This window comes from Lissotriton helveticus, chromosome 5_1 (genome assembly GCF_964261635.1).
Source record: "Lissotriton helveticus chromosome 5_1, aLisHel1.1, whole genome shotgun sequence".
NCBI classification, from domain to species: domain Eukaryota; kingdom Metazoa; phylum Chordata; class Amphibia; order Caudata; family Salamandridae; genus Lissotriton; species Lissotriton helveticus.
The window spans coordinates 1,184,738,199-1,184,750,625 of NC_136065.1; the positions used below are offsets into that span (position 1 = coordinate 1,184,738,199).

The 12,427-nt window shown below is 46.0% G+C and overlaps 1 long non-coding RNA gene across 1 annotated transcript; it reads right to left on the reverse strand.

Moving 5' to 3' along the window:
• Positions 1–454: 454 nt before the first annotated feature.
• LOC144753529 (uncharacterized) lies at positions 455–3,779 on the reverse strand. Its single transcript, XR_013594401.1, has 2 exons — positions 3,683–3,779; positions 455–1,802 (listed from the first exon to the last, which is right to left on the reverse strand). It is a non-coding gene; the product is annotated as an uncharacterized LOC144753529 (long non-coding RNA).
• Positions 3,780–12,427: the final 8,648 nt, after the last annotated feature.

A 12,427-nucleotide genomic window follows, 5' to 3' on the forward strand; every position in this document is an offset into this window, starting at 1 on the left:
TGCAACAGGTAACATGCAGTCAATGTGAAGGGTAATATCATTCAATCTACAAGTGTCATGTTCATCCATGGTAACTTGTGAAACATACCTCATTGGGGTGTAAAGTACATGTAGAAAGTGTAAGAGGTCATGAGGTAGCAATCAGTATATCAGTCCACATAGCAACTATATGTGCAGAAGTAATAGTGCACAACATCCCTGCAAGGCATCCTGGGGGGACCACATATTTAGCACTCTATCATAATGCAAGGAGATAACACACATACCCTGGTCAACATTGTATGCATGTCAGATCATATGAATCAATAAACAGTATGGCAAATTCATGTCTCTAGATCAGGAAATTACTGACACATGTTGTCCAACAATACAAGCTAAAATAACTGAAAACATCCAGATTCTGCTGAGCTCAATAGATCACTGATACACATTAAACAATACTTACACCACAGTGTATACAAGTAGTACATTTATTTAAAATTGATGTGAGCTAAATCTATACCTATCTAACCTATGCTAGAGACCTATACTAACCAATACTACATTACTTTATCCTATTTAACCTTAACACTACCCTAACTTATCTTATCTTAACCCACACACTTAACACAACATTTTAAACATCAGCCCCCCCCCCGACCTCCCATAAAGTACATCTGAAGACAGGACTAATCTAACTATAGCTAAACATAAACTACCTAAACATTTAACCTAAACAAATACATATTTGGGAGATTTTTAATTTTGGGGGATTTTGTATTTTTTACATGAAACATACATCAACCCTGCACCCCCCAACAACCCAAAGTAATCCTAACGTAGACACCTGCTGAGAAAATAGAGTAGAGAACTTTGGTAGTCTTGTTTTATTTTAGAACAATCCTTGTTTTTAATTTGTCTCAATCATGGGATTAGCACTTCTTAAATTCTTTTGTTTAACTTATATTTTTAAATATTGAATTAATTGATGGTATTATCTAATATTCTCTTAAGGCGCCCTTGGCAGAGATTCTTACTCATGTTTTACGTCCCCATCTGATATTTACTTGAGGAGGGTGTGATCCCCTACCTATTGATGTTTGAAAACTTAATGGGGATTCAAATGTTAAATTGCAACTATATTTCCTTTTAGTAGGATTGTGTTTCTTTTTTCTATGATGCTGTTTCTATAATGTAACATTCTCTGTGCTTCTATGGCAGTAACAGCCGAAATAAAGATATTTGACTGACTGACTGAGTAATCCTATATCACAACTAAAAAAAAAACCCTATGTACACTAACTTAATACTATACTAAACATACTCCAACCTAACCTATCGTACACACTACATCAACAACGAAGGTGCCTCTCCAACAGGCTGGAATAAGTGGATGGGAGATGTTGTCCCCTAACGTTTGCCTTGTTCCACTGCTTGTTTTATATCCTGTAGCAGGGACAGGGACCAGTCCACTTTGTTCTCCATCACTGCCAACCTCTGTTACAGGTCCAAAACCTCTTTTCTCATGTCTGCTTCAAAATTGCCCTGCCCTCCTGTGAGCTGTTGTGTGGGTGGCACTGTCAGTGATGATCCACTCCAAGATGAGCCAGGAGTGATGGTCCTGCTGGAGCATGAGATTGGCTGGGCACCCTTACTCTCCTAGTTGTTGCGGGGAGCCCTGTGGAACACAGACCACTGCCCTTGTACATTTTTGGTCAGATACCGACATCCCATGGCCCTGTATGATCTGGCAACCCATTATAAGTGTTGGAAGCGCACCTTCCTCTTCTGGAAATTCTGCATTTCCTCTGGGGGCACGTTGTCTATGAAAAAAGATAAGGTCAATTCTCAGTCTAGGCATAGCAATACCGAACAACATAAGGAATTTTCACATTTTGAATTTCAGCTATGTCAGTTGCCCAAACAGCCATCATGCACCTTGCTGCATTGATCGACAACACACATACCTACATCTAACATTACTGATTTATAAGGGCCTTTTTGCAAATGTAACATTGTATAGACTGTGCTCTACCAATACCAGGGCCGAACTGGCCGTAGCGGGCACCGGGCAATCCCCCGGTGCGCCGCATGGGTGGGGGGCCGGTTTGGGTCCCCTGGGGGCCATTTTTGTTACAGGGCCGTTTTTGCAGCATAGCTGAAAAATCGGACCGGTAACAAAATCGGCCGAAAACTGGCCCCGGCAAAGAGCTCGGCCGCACCCCCCTCCCCCGGGGTGGGGGGGGGACTGGCCGAGCCCTTTGCCAGGGCCGGTTTTGGTTCCCAGTCCGGCCCTGACCAATACCATAGGCAGAAGTGATGATGACCATCTCCATACAGGGTATGTATAGATATATTTGTTTCTGTTCCCATGGAACGTAAACGATTTCACCATGTTTGTGCATTGGAATACCTTGGCCATCCTGCAATGGCTGTCATGCCACAGGCATTTTACACTATGGTATGTCTGGACGGCACATTACTTGTGTTTTAATATTTTGGAATAGATGGGACAAAGTGCCATTTCGGGATACATTTCTTCCTATACAGATAATCTTGTAAGCATGAAATGTTACAATGGATGCAGGAAATGTACACCACATCATACAGTGGCATATAAACAATTGCATATTTGTCATGATGACACTCTACTGTAGAACATAACAAAACTGCATACATGTGCACATGTTTTTAACATGTGCAGATCACATGCATACTGTAGCAATCACAACCTATTCATGATGACTTGTTCAACAATTACCACATACATTGGCATTGGCAGACAGTTGAATAATGCACACCTCACACACAGCTTTTATCTTGTCATTTCAAGATAGACAACTTTTGCTCATCAATACTAGTCAGGATAGATGATAAACTATCTATGGAGGAGCAGGTTAAAACAGTGTAAGGCACGTGTTGTGGCACAATGAGGATGCTTAGGAAGATCTTTCCCTGGAGCCTTTGTCAGCGAGGAAAACCCTTGTACAGTCACTCCTGGTGAGTCAGCTGGACTATGGCAACTCGCTGCTGGTGGGAGCAAGGGAAGATCTCCTATTACGACTCCAGGTAGTGCAGAACACAACAGCCCGCCTTGCCCTCAACAAGCCGGCACAGACCCCTTCGGCCCCTCTGCTGAACAAGTTACACTGGCTACCGGTGAGGAAACAAGCTATCTTCAAGATGCTCTGCGTGGTCTTTAGATCACTGCAGAGGAAAGGCCCTGCTTATTTTAGAAACAAACTCAGGTGGTAGCAACCGGCTCGGCAATTGAGATCCAGTAATGCCAACCTTTTGTGTACCCAGAAAATACTGAGGGTACAGAAGGGCGGTAGAGCCTTTTCCTATCTGGCTGCGAGCCACTGGAATAAACTGCCACAGAACATTAGGGCCAGCAGTGAGCTAACCAACTTCAAGAGACTTTTAAAGACATGGTTATTTTAGACGTGCATACCCACTAATTTACCTTCTCCTATAGCACCGAGAGATCCCCTTGGGGATGATTCGCCTGCGCTTTATAAATCCACAAAGTAAAGTAAAGTAATACACATGCAACACATTGCCACATCTATTCATTACCTATTCCACCTCTTCAAGAAGTCAGTTTGCGAGTAGGTTGCGTAATTAATTAGGCAATTCCATACACATCTGACATGACGCTCTCGCCTTGAAACACACTTATTACACAGATGAAGACACTTACCAGTACATTTTGGGTTGCTGAAGTTGGTCATCTCAGCTTCGGTATAAAGGGGGAGGGTCCATCTACAAGCCTTAACATGTACAGAACATTATCAAACTTAAATGGAAAGCAAGTATACCACAATACATATGCTACACTATTGGCCTTGTGGCCTGTCAGTCAGGTTGTAAGTGGTCAGATAACACATTTACATGCCTGTATTAGACACATTTGTTAGGACGGCTCAGTCATACATAAATGTGAAACTCTTAGATATGCACTTGTTGCCCATTTAGGGCACACTGGTGCAGATAGGCATCACAACCTACCGACAGACATGTAGCTTACTTGGATGATTCTGTGCAACTACAGAGTTCACATAAATACTCAGGTAATGGTTTCTGGAGGCCCTCTATAAGGGGAAAGCATTAAATAATTAGCCTACATATATTTGTACTCATAAGTACTGGTCCACATATTAACTTGTGTAGCCTACCTGTCAGTGCTGCTGAGGGTATGTTATTGTACAACATAATTTCCAGGCATCCCTAAGCCTAGTACCACAGATTTGCTCACCAGAGTAAGCCACGGCACACATCAAACATCAAAGATGCTAGCAAAATCAGAGGTGGCATGCCAAGGATCAGCAAAGGCACTATGTTATCTCTTCACAAGACACTCACTCACCCACAGGATACCATCAATCAATCAATCAATCATTTGTAAAGCGCACTACATACCCACAAGGGTCTCAAGGTGCTGGGGAGGGGGGCCGCTACTGATCGAACAGCCAGGTCTTGAGTATCCTCCTGAAGGTCAGCCGGTCTTGGGTCTGTCGTAGGCTCTGTGGAAGGGTGTTCCATGTCTTGGCGGCGAGGTGGGAGAAGGATCTCCCACCGGTGGTTGTTCTTTGGATGCGCGGGACGCTGGCGATTGAGAGGTCGGCAGAGCGTAGCTGGCGGTTTGGGATGTAGAAGGAGAGCCGTCTGTTGAGGTAGGCTGGGCCGGTCTTGTGGAGTGCTTTGTGTGCGTCGAAGAGGAGCTTGAAGGATATCTTCTTATTGATGGGGAGCCAGTGCAGGTTTCTCAAGTGGGGGTTGATGTGGCCTTGTCATGGTACCTCGAGGATCAGTCGTGCCGAGGCGTTTTGGATGCGAGGATCAGTTAAGTGTCATCGGCGTAGGAGATTATGTTGAGGTCGTGCTGTTGGGCGACGTGTGCGAGCAGGGCCATGAAAATGTTGAACAATGTCGGGCTGAGGGAGGATCCCTGGGGTACGCCGCAGATGATCTCGGAGGCTTTGGAACGGAATGGGGGAGGCGGACGCTCTGGATTCTGCCGGAGAGGAAGGAGGTGGTCCATTCCAGAGCATTGTCTCGGATCCCTGCGGCGTGGAGGCGTGCGCGTAGAGTGCGGTGGCAGACGGTGTTGAAGGCGGCGAAGAGGTCTTGGAGGATGAGTGCTGCGGTCTCACCGTTGTCCAGCAGGGCCCTGATGCCGTCAGTGGCGGCGATGAGGGCAGTCTCGGTGCTGTGGTTGCTGCGGAACCCTGACTGGGAAGGGTCCAGGATTCTGTTTTCTTCGAGGTATCGGGTTAGCTGTCTGTTGACAATTTTCTTGATGACCTTGGCCGGGAAGGGGAGCCGAGAGATGGGTTGGAAGTTCTTGAGGTCTCTTGGGTCTGCCGTAGGTTTTTTGAGTAGAGCGTTGATCTCGGCGTGTTTCTAGCTCTCTGGGAAGGTCGAGGTCTCAAGAAAGAGATTGATGACGTTGTGCAGGTGGGGTGCGATGGAGCCGCTTGCTTTGTTGAAGACGTGGTGCGGGAATGGGTCTGACGGAGAGCCGGAATGGATTGTGCTTATGGTCTTGATGGTGTCATCGACGCTCACGCTGGCCCAGGCTAGCAGGGGGGTCGTGGTTGATGGTGTGCGGAGGGTCTGTTGTGTTGTGTACTTGGGGCTGTCTGGGTGTTGAAGCTGTCGTGGATGTCTGCTATCTTGAGTGGAAGAAGGTGACGAGGGAGTCACACAGGGCTTGCGACGGCGGGATGTCATTGGTGTTGGAGCTGGGGTTGGAGAGTTCCTTCACGATGTTGAAGAGCTCCTTGCTATTGTGTGCGTTGTTGTCGAGGCGGTCTTTGAAGGAGGTCCTCTTGGCCGCCCTGATGAGGTGGTGGTGGTTGCGGATGGCATCCTTGTGTGCTGCGTGTCTGTCCGGAGTTTGTTCACTGTGCCATTCCTTCTCTAGTTTCCGGCAGGCTTGCTTGGAGGCAAGGAGTTCTGGGGTGATCCAGCTCGCCCTCTTGCTGGTGTCTCTGTGGGGGGGGGGGTTTCTTCAGTGGGGCAAGGGTGTTGGCGCAGTCCTCAATCCAGCGTCTGAGGCTGTGGGCAGCGTTGTCGGTGTTGGAGGGTTCGGTGGGTGGTCTGAGAGCGAGGTTTGCATGTAGTTGGTCTTCGGTGATTTTGCTCCAGCAGCAGTGGGGGATCTGTTGGGTGCAGTAGTGTTTGGTGGGTTTGTGGAAGGTGAAGTGGATGCAGCTGTGGTCGCTCCAGAGGAGTTCGTGGTGTGGCTGATGGAGACGTGCGGGGATGAGGAGAAGACGGGGTCAAGCGTGTGGCCTGCGGAGTGGTTGGGCGTTGTGATAAGTTGCTTCAGTCCGAGGTTGGCAAGGTTATCGATCAGGGTTGTGGAGTTGTTGTCGTTGTTGTTCTCAAGGTGAAAGTTCAGGTCTCCGAGGAGGATGTAGTCGGTGGAGGTCAGGGCGTGCGTGCTGATGAAGTCGGCGATGGAGTCGTTGGACTGGGGACGGGGTCCGGGGGGTCGGTAGACGAGGGTGCCTCCGAGGGTGGAGTTAGAGTCTGTGTAGATCTGGAAGTGCATGTGTCCGGCGGTGCTGTGCGCGTCGCCGGTGCTAGTCGAGACCCTGATGCTGTTCTTGTGGATGATGGCGATTCCTCATCCGACTCCGTTGGTGCGGCCTCTGCTAGTGATCTTGTAGCCGTCTGGAATGGCTATGGCGATGTCAGATGCGATGGAGTCGTTCAACCAGGTCTCTGTCAGGAAGGTGATGTCCGGGGATGTTGTGTAGAGCAGGTACCAGAGCTCGACGGCGTGTTTGCGTGTGGAGTGGGTGTTCAGTAGTATGCATCCGAGGTGGTTGAGGTCTTTCTTGGCGGGTGGTTCGTCGGCTCTGAGGCTGGTGTAGCTGCAGTTCCGGCAGGTGAAGGGACCGGTAAATGGTCAAAATATCGATTCCAAAATATAGACAAACCAAAATATCGAGTCCAAAATATAGAATGGACAAAATATCGAATGGACAGAATATAGACATCAAAAATATCGTTTTGAAGGTAAGTAATGTAATATCGATTTTAAAAATATACAGTCAAAATATCGAAGTACATAATATAGTTTATTATAAATATCGAATTTTTAATAATATCGAATTTTTTAAAGTGTTTTTTATGTTAGTATATTTGTGAAAAGTGTATATATTTTTGTAATTTATTTTAAGTAATTAATTTTATGTTATTTAATTATTGCATAATTTAATTCTTTAGCGGGTTGTGGGTGTATAGGGGAATAGGGTGGGAAGTAATTTAATTATAATTAATTAAATATGTTAATTAATTAATTGCTATTTATTTAGAATAAATTGTTAATGAATTTTTAATTGGTAATTAATTAATTCTTAATTGATAATTATTTTTTATTAATTGATTAATTGATAATTATGTGAATTAAATTAATTTTTTTCTGAAGAGGGTTGTGGGTTTATAGGGGAATTGGGTGGGAAGTAATTTAATTATAATTAATTAAATATGTTAATTAATTAATTGGTATTTATTTTGGTTAAATTGTTAATTAATTTTTAATTGGTGATTAATTAATTCTGAAATTATTATTTTGTATTAATTGATTAATTGATAATTATGTGAATAATATTAATTTATTTTCTGTAGCGGGTTGTAGGTTTATAGGAGAATAGGGTGTGAAGGAATTTAATTATAAATAATTAAATGTGTTAATTAATTTATTGGTATTTATTTTGAACAAATTGTTAATTCATTTTTAATTGACAAATAATTAATTCTTAATTGATAATTAATTTTTATTAATTGATTCATTGATAATTATGTGAATTATATTAATTTATTTTCACTAGAGTGGGAATAGTAAAATTTACCCCTATGCTATCCAACGCTTTCCCTACTGTTGCACTCGCTGGAGTAGGAATAGTAATTTTTACCACTACGCTATCCAACGCTTTCCCTACTGTTGCACTCTCTGGAGTGGAAATAGTAAATTTTACCCCTACGCTATCCAACGCTTTCCCTATTGTTGCACTCTCTAGAGTGGGAATAGTATTTTTTACCCCTACGCTATCCAAGGCTTTCCCTACTGTTGCACTCTCTGGAGTGGGAATAGTAATTTTTACCCCTACGCTATCCAACGCTTTCCCTACTGTTGCACTCTCTGGAGTGGGAATAGTAATTTTTACCCCTATGCTATCCAACGCTTTCCCTACTGTTGCATTCTCTGTTGTGGGAATAATAATTTTTACCTCTACGCTATCCAACGCTTTCCCTACTGTTGCATTCTCTGGAGTGGGAATAGTAAATTGTACCCCTACACTATCCAACGCTTTCCCTACTGTTGCACTCTCTGGAGTGGGAATAGTAATTTTTACCCCTACGCTATCCAATGCTTTCCCTACTGTTGCACTCTCTGGAGTGGGAATAGTAATTTTTACCCCTACGCTATCCAACGCTTTCCCCACTGTTGCACTCTGTGGAGTAGGAATAGTAATTTTTACCCCTACGCTATCCAACGTTTTCCCTACTGTTGCACTCTCTGGAGTGGGAATAGTAATTTTTACCCCTGCGCTATCCAACGCTTTCCCTACTGTTGCACTCTTTGGAGTGGGAATAGTAATTTTTACCCCTACGCTATCCAACGCTTTCCCTACTGTTGCACTTCCAGGAGTGGGAATAGTAATTTTTACACCTCCGCTATCCTACGGTAATAATATTGTGTATTTTTAATTAATATTATGTTAATATATATATATATGTTTTAACAGATATGATTGTATTTTTTTATATAAGTTAAATTAGTTATTTAATAATTTTAAGGTAATTTAAGTATTTTTAAATATATTTTAGCTATATATTTTTAATATTTTTTTAATTTTACATTAATTTTAAGAAATTCGATATTTTTATAATGTATATATATATAAACGATATTTTGGGGTCGATATTTTGGTACTTACCTGTTTGTAGATAGGAATTCGATATTTTGTCTGTCGATATTTTGGAATCTATATTTTGGGTAGTTTATATTTTGTCCCTCGATATTTAGTCAGTGATCCGAAGGGACCGTGTGTGCATTTCGGGTGGATTTGAAGCAGGTGTGGGTCCATCCGGAGTTGAGAGCGTGCAGAGTGCTGGCGTCGTAGTGGCGGCGGTCGTCGTGGCGGGTGCGGGGCCAGGGGTTATGGCGCTGGGCGCGGTCCAGGCGCGGACAGGCGCAGATGGGCTTGCCTTAGGCGCGCCTTCTGCACGCCAGTGGCGCGGCCGTGCAGCGGCCAGCATATATGGGGAGGTGGGAGGGAGGAGCAGCTGGGAGGCGGGGGCAGCGAGTGGGCAGAGAAGGGGGCGGAGCCGCAGGGGACACAACGGCGGGGGTAGTGAGGGACGCTGAAGGGAACAGAAGGCAAAAGGGTACAAAAAAAGAGGGAAAACAAGTGTCACAGAAGGCAAGAGGGCCCAGAAATACAGGGAAAAAATGAGTGTCACAGAAGGCAAGAGGGCACAGAAATACAGGGAAAGAATGAGTGGCACAGAAGGCAAAAAGGGAACAAGAATGCAGGAGCAGCTGGGAAACAGAAGGCAAAAACAGGCAGAGAGGCACGGTGGCAGCGATGGGAACAGAAGGGAAAACCGGGCTGAGAGACAAGGGGGCAGCTAAGGGTTCAGAAGGAAAAATAGGGCAGAGACACAGGGCAGCGAGGGGTAGAGAAGGAAAAACCGGGCAGAGACACGGGGGCAGCGAGAGGTACAGAAGGAAAAACTGGGCTGAGAGACACGGTGACAGCGAGGGGAACAGAGGGAGGAAAAACGGGCACAGACCATGAACAGGCAGCGGGAAAAGACAGAACAACAGCAGACACAGACACGAGCAGGTATTTAAGCGCTGAGTTAAAGCGTCACCTGCCAGAACCCTTGAACCTCCTGAGGCGAAAAGCCGGGAGATAGACTAGCACTGTTTTTAACTCTTTTGTGTCACAATTAACTTGCTTGCTGATTTTAAAAACACCTATCACCTGGACTTACAGGACTCCTTCCTGCAAAACTTACCGCACAGCTGCCCAGCGCTGTCAGCGGGTCCCTCACCATCACGGCGCCATTGCCGGCGTGCGATTAGGCCACGCCCCCTTGGAGGCCACGCCCCTCCCTTCCTCCTCATAAAAACATGTGTTACTACCGTACGCTCAGCGGACGGGCGCAGCGGGTGCGCCGTTTGCGCGCCGAAGGCGCGCCTAAGGCAAGCCCGTCTTCGCCCGTCATCGCCAGTCCATCGCCTCTCGCCTGTCCCCCTGCACAATTTGTTCACCATAGAACAAAGTACGACAGAGAGTCTCTCCTCGCACTCAACCCTGACTCAAGATGCGACGAGCTCAAAGGCTGTCTTGGCCAAACAGGTCTGTATTGTAAGTCCTGCAGATTCCGGACACCCACACCTGGTCTAGTAAGACATAAAACTTCTGCACATAAGTACTCCTCCCTCACTGTCCTTCAACTTAATGTCAGATCCCTTGTGAAACACCACGCTGAAGTGTTCACCCTTATAACAGATGAAAGCCCAGGCATTTTGTTTCTATGCGAAACCTGGCTCCATGACGAACGAACCAGTATCCAAAACCTCTCGTTGCCCGAGGGCTTCTCTATGAAAACCATAAATAGAGACTCCAGGGGTGGAGGGATACATGTCGTCTATCGAACGACATACAACTGCTCCTTTACAAAGGAAGCCATCTGGGGTTGCGAAAGCGCACGTTTTAAGATCTCCACTAGTCCCCAGTTTACCCTCTCTGGGCTCTATATCTACCGTCCCCCAGGTCCTACCTCTAGGTTTATTGAAGAACTCCTAGATGTAGCCCACACTCTAGTGGTATCTTCTCCCAACTTTACCATCTTGGGAGACCTTAACCTCCACTTCGACTCTATGTCTGATCCAACTATTAATAATCTACAGGCGGATCTTTCTGCCCTTCAGCTAAACCCACTAATCCACACCCCTACTCACTCTGCCGGGCACCTACTGGACCCTGTCTTCTCCAACCTCTTAGAGGCCAGGGCCGACTCCCCTAAACCCATGGGCTGGACTGATCACTCCCTTATTAGGTTCTCCCTGATGGTCAGTGACCCGATCGCGAAAAATACCTCCAGTTCTTGCTACAAGAGGCCTTGGCATAAACTATCATCTAGTGATCTCACGAACAAACTGGGCGACTTCCACATCAACTCTGTAAACAGAGACATAAACTCAGCCTATACGGCTTTTCAGGAGTGGATCAACACAGGACTTGATTCCCTAATCCCAGCGAAGTGGACCAAAACCCGTAGCACTCCATCTAACCCATGGTATAATGAGAATCTTAAAACCATGCGGAAAGACTGCAAAAGAGCTGAACGCTATTGGAGGAAAGAGTATAAGGACACGGAAAAAGCTTCCTACCTGTCAAAGCTAAGGTCGTACCACAAGGCGGTACGCACCACCCGTGCCTCATTCTATGCTGAAGAAATCAGATTAAGTACAAACCCCTCTAAAACCATCTTTAAGCTTGTACAAAAACTCCAAAATAGCACAAATCCAGCTCCATGCATTACCTCCTCACAACAATGTGACGAGCTCGCCACTTTCTTTACGGAAAAAGTGAGAAAAATTTACAGCACTTTTCCTCAGGACCCCCTGGAAATCCCCAAACCTCGCAAGCTCTCGCCTGACAATCCCAGTCTGCCACTCATCCCCAACATAACCCATGACGATCTAGCCAAGCTGTGCACTAAGGTCAAGTCCGGCTCTCCTACTGACCCTATGAGACCGGCCAAATTCCTAGAATCCCTTGATTTCTTCCTTCCCCCCCTGGCTACCCTACTCAACCTCTCTTTCTCCTCGGCGGTGGTTCCCACATGCTGGAAGCAGGCTTGGGTCGCTCCGATTATCAAAAAGCCTACCCTAGACCCATCAAAGCCAGAAAATTTCAGACCAATTTCACTGCTCGCGTGGGCTTCAAAACTGGCAGAAGCCCATGTGAACAAAGTACTAGCCAATTATATGGCGCAAAATCAAATCCTGGACCCCTCTCAGAACGGCTTTAGGCCAGGATTTAGTACGGAGTCCGCCCTGCTGACTACTATCGAACACCTTCGGAACATTCTAGACGCCGGTCAAAGTGCGGCGCTGATTCTAGTCGACCTCAGCGCGGCCTTTGATACGGTCTCCCACACCCTTTTGCTAAAACGCCTCGAAGCCATAGGTATCAGTGACCTGGCCCTTGAGTGGTTTTGGTCTTTCCTGAAGGATAGATCCTTTCGGGTCTCAGCCCCCCCATTTATCTCTCAACCTCACCCCATAGAGCAAGGAGTCCCGCAGGGGTCGGCGCTCAGCCCTTCCCTTTTTAATCTTTATGTTCAGCCTCTCGCTGAAGTAGCAAAAGAATGGGACCTTACGCTGGTGTCGTACGCCGACGACACACAG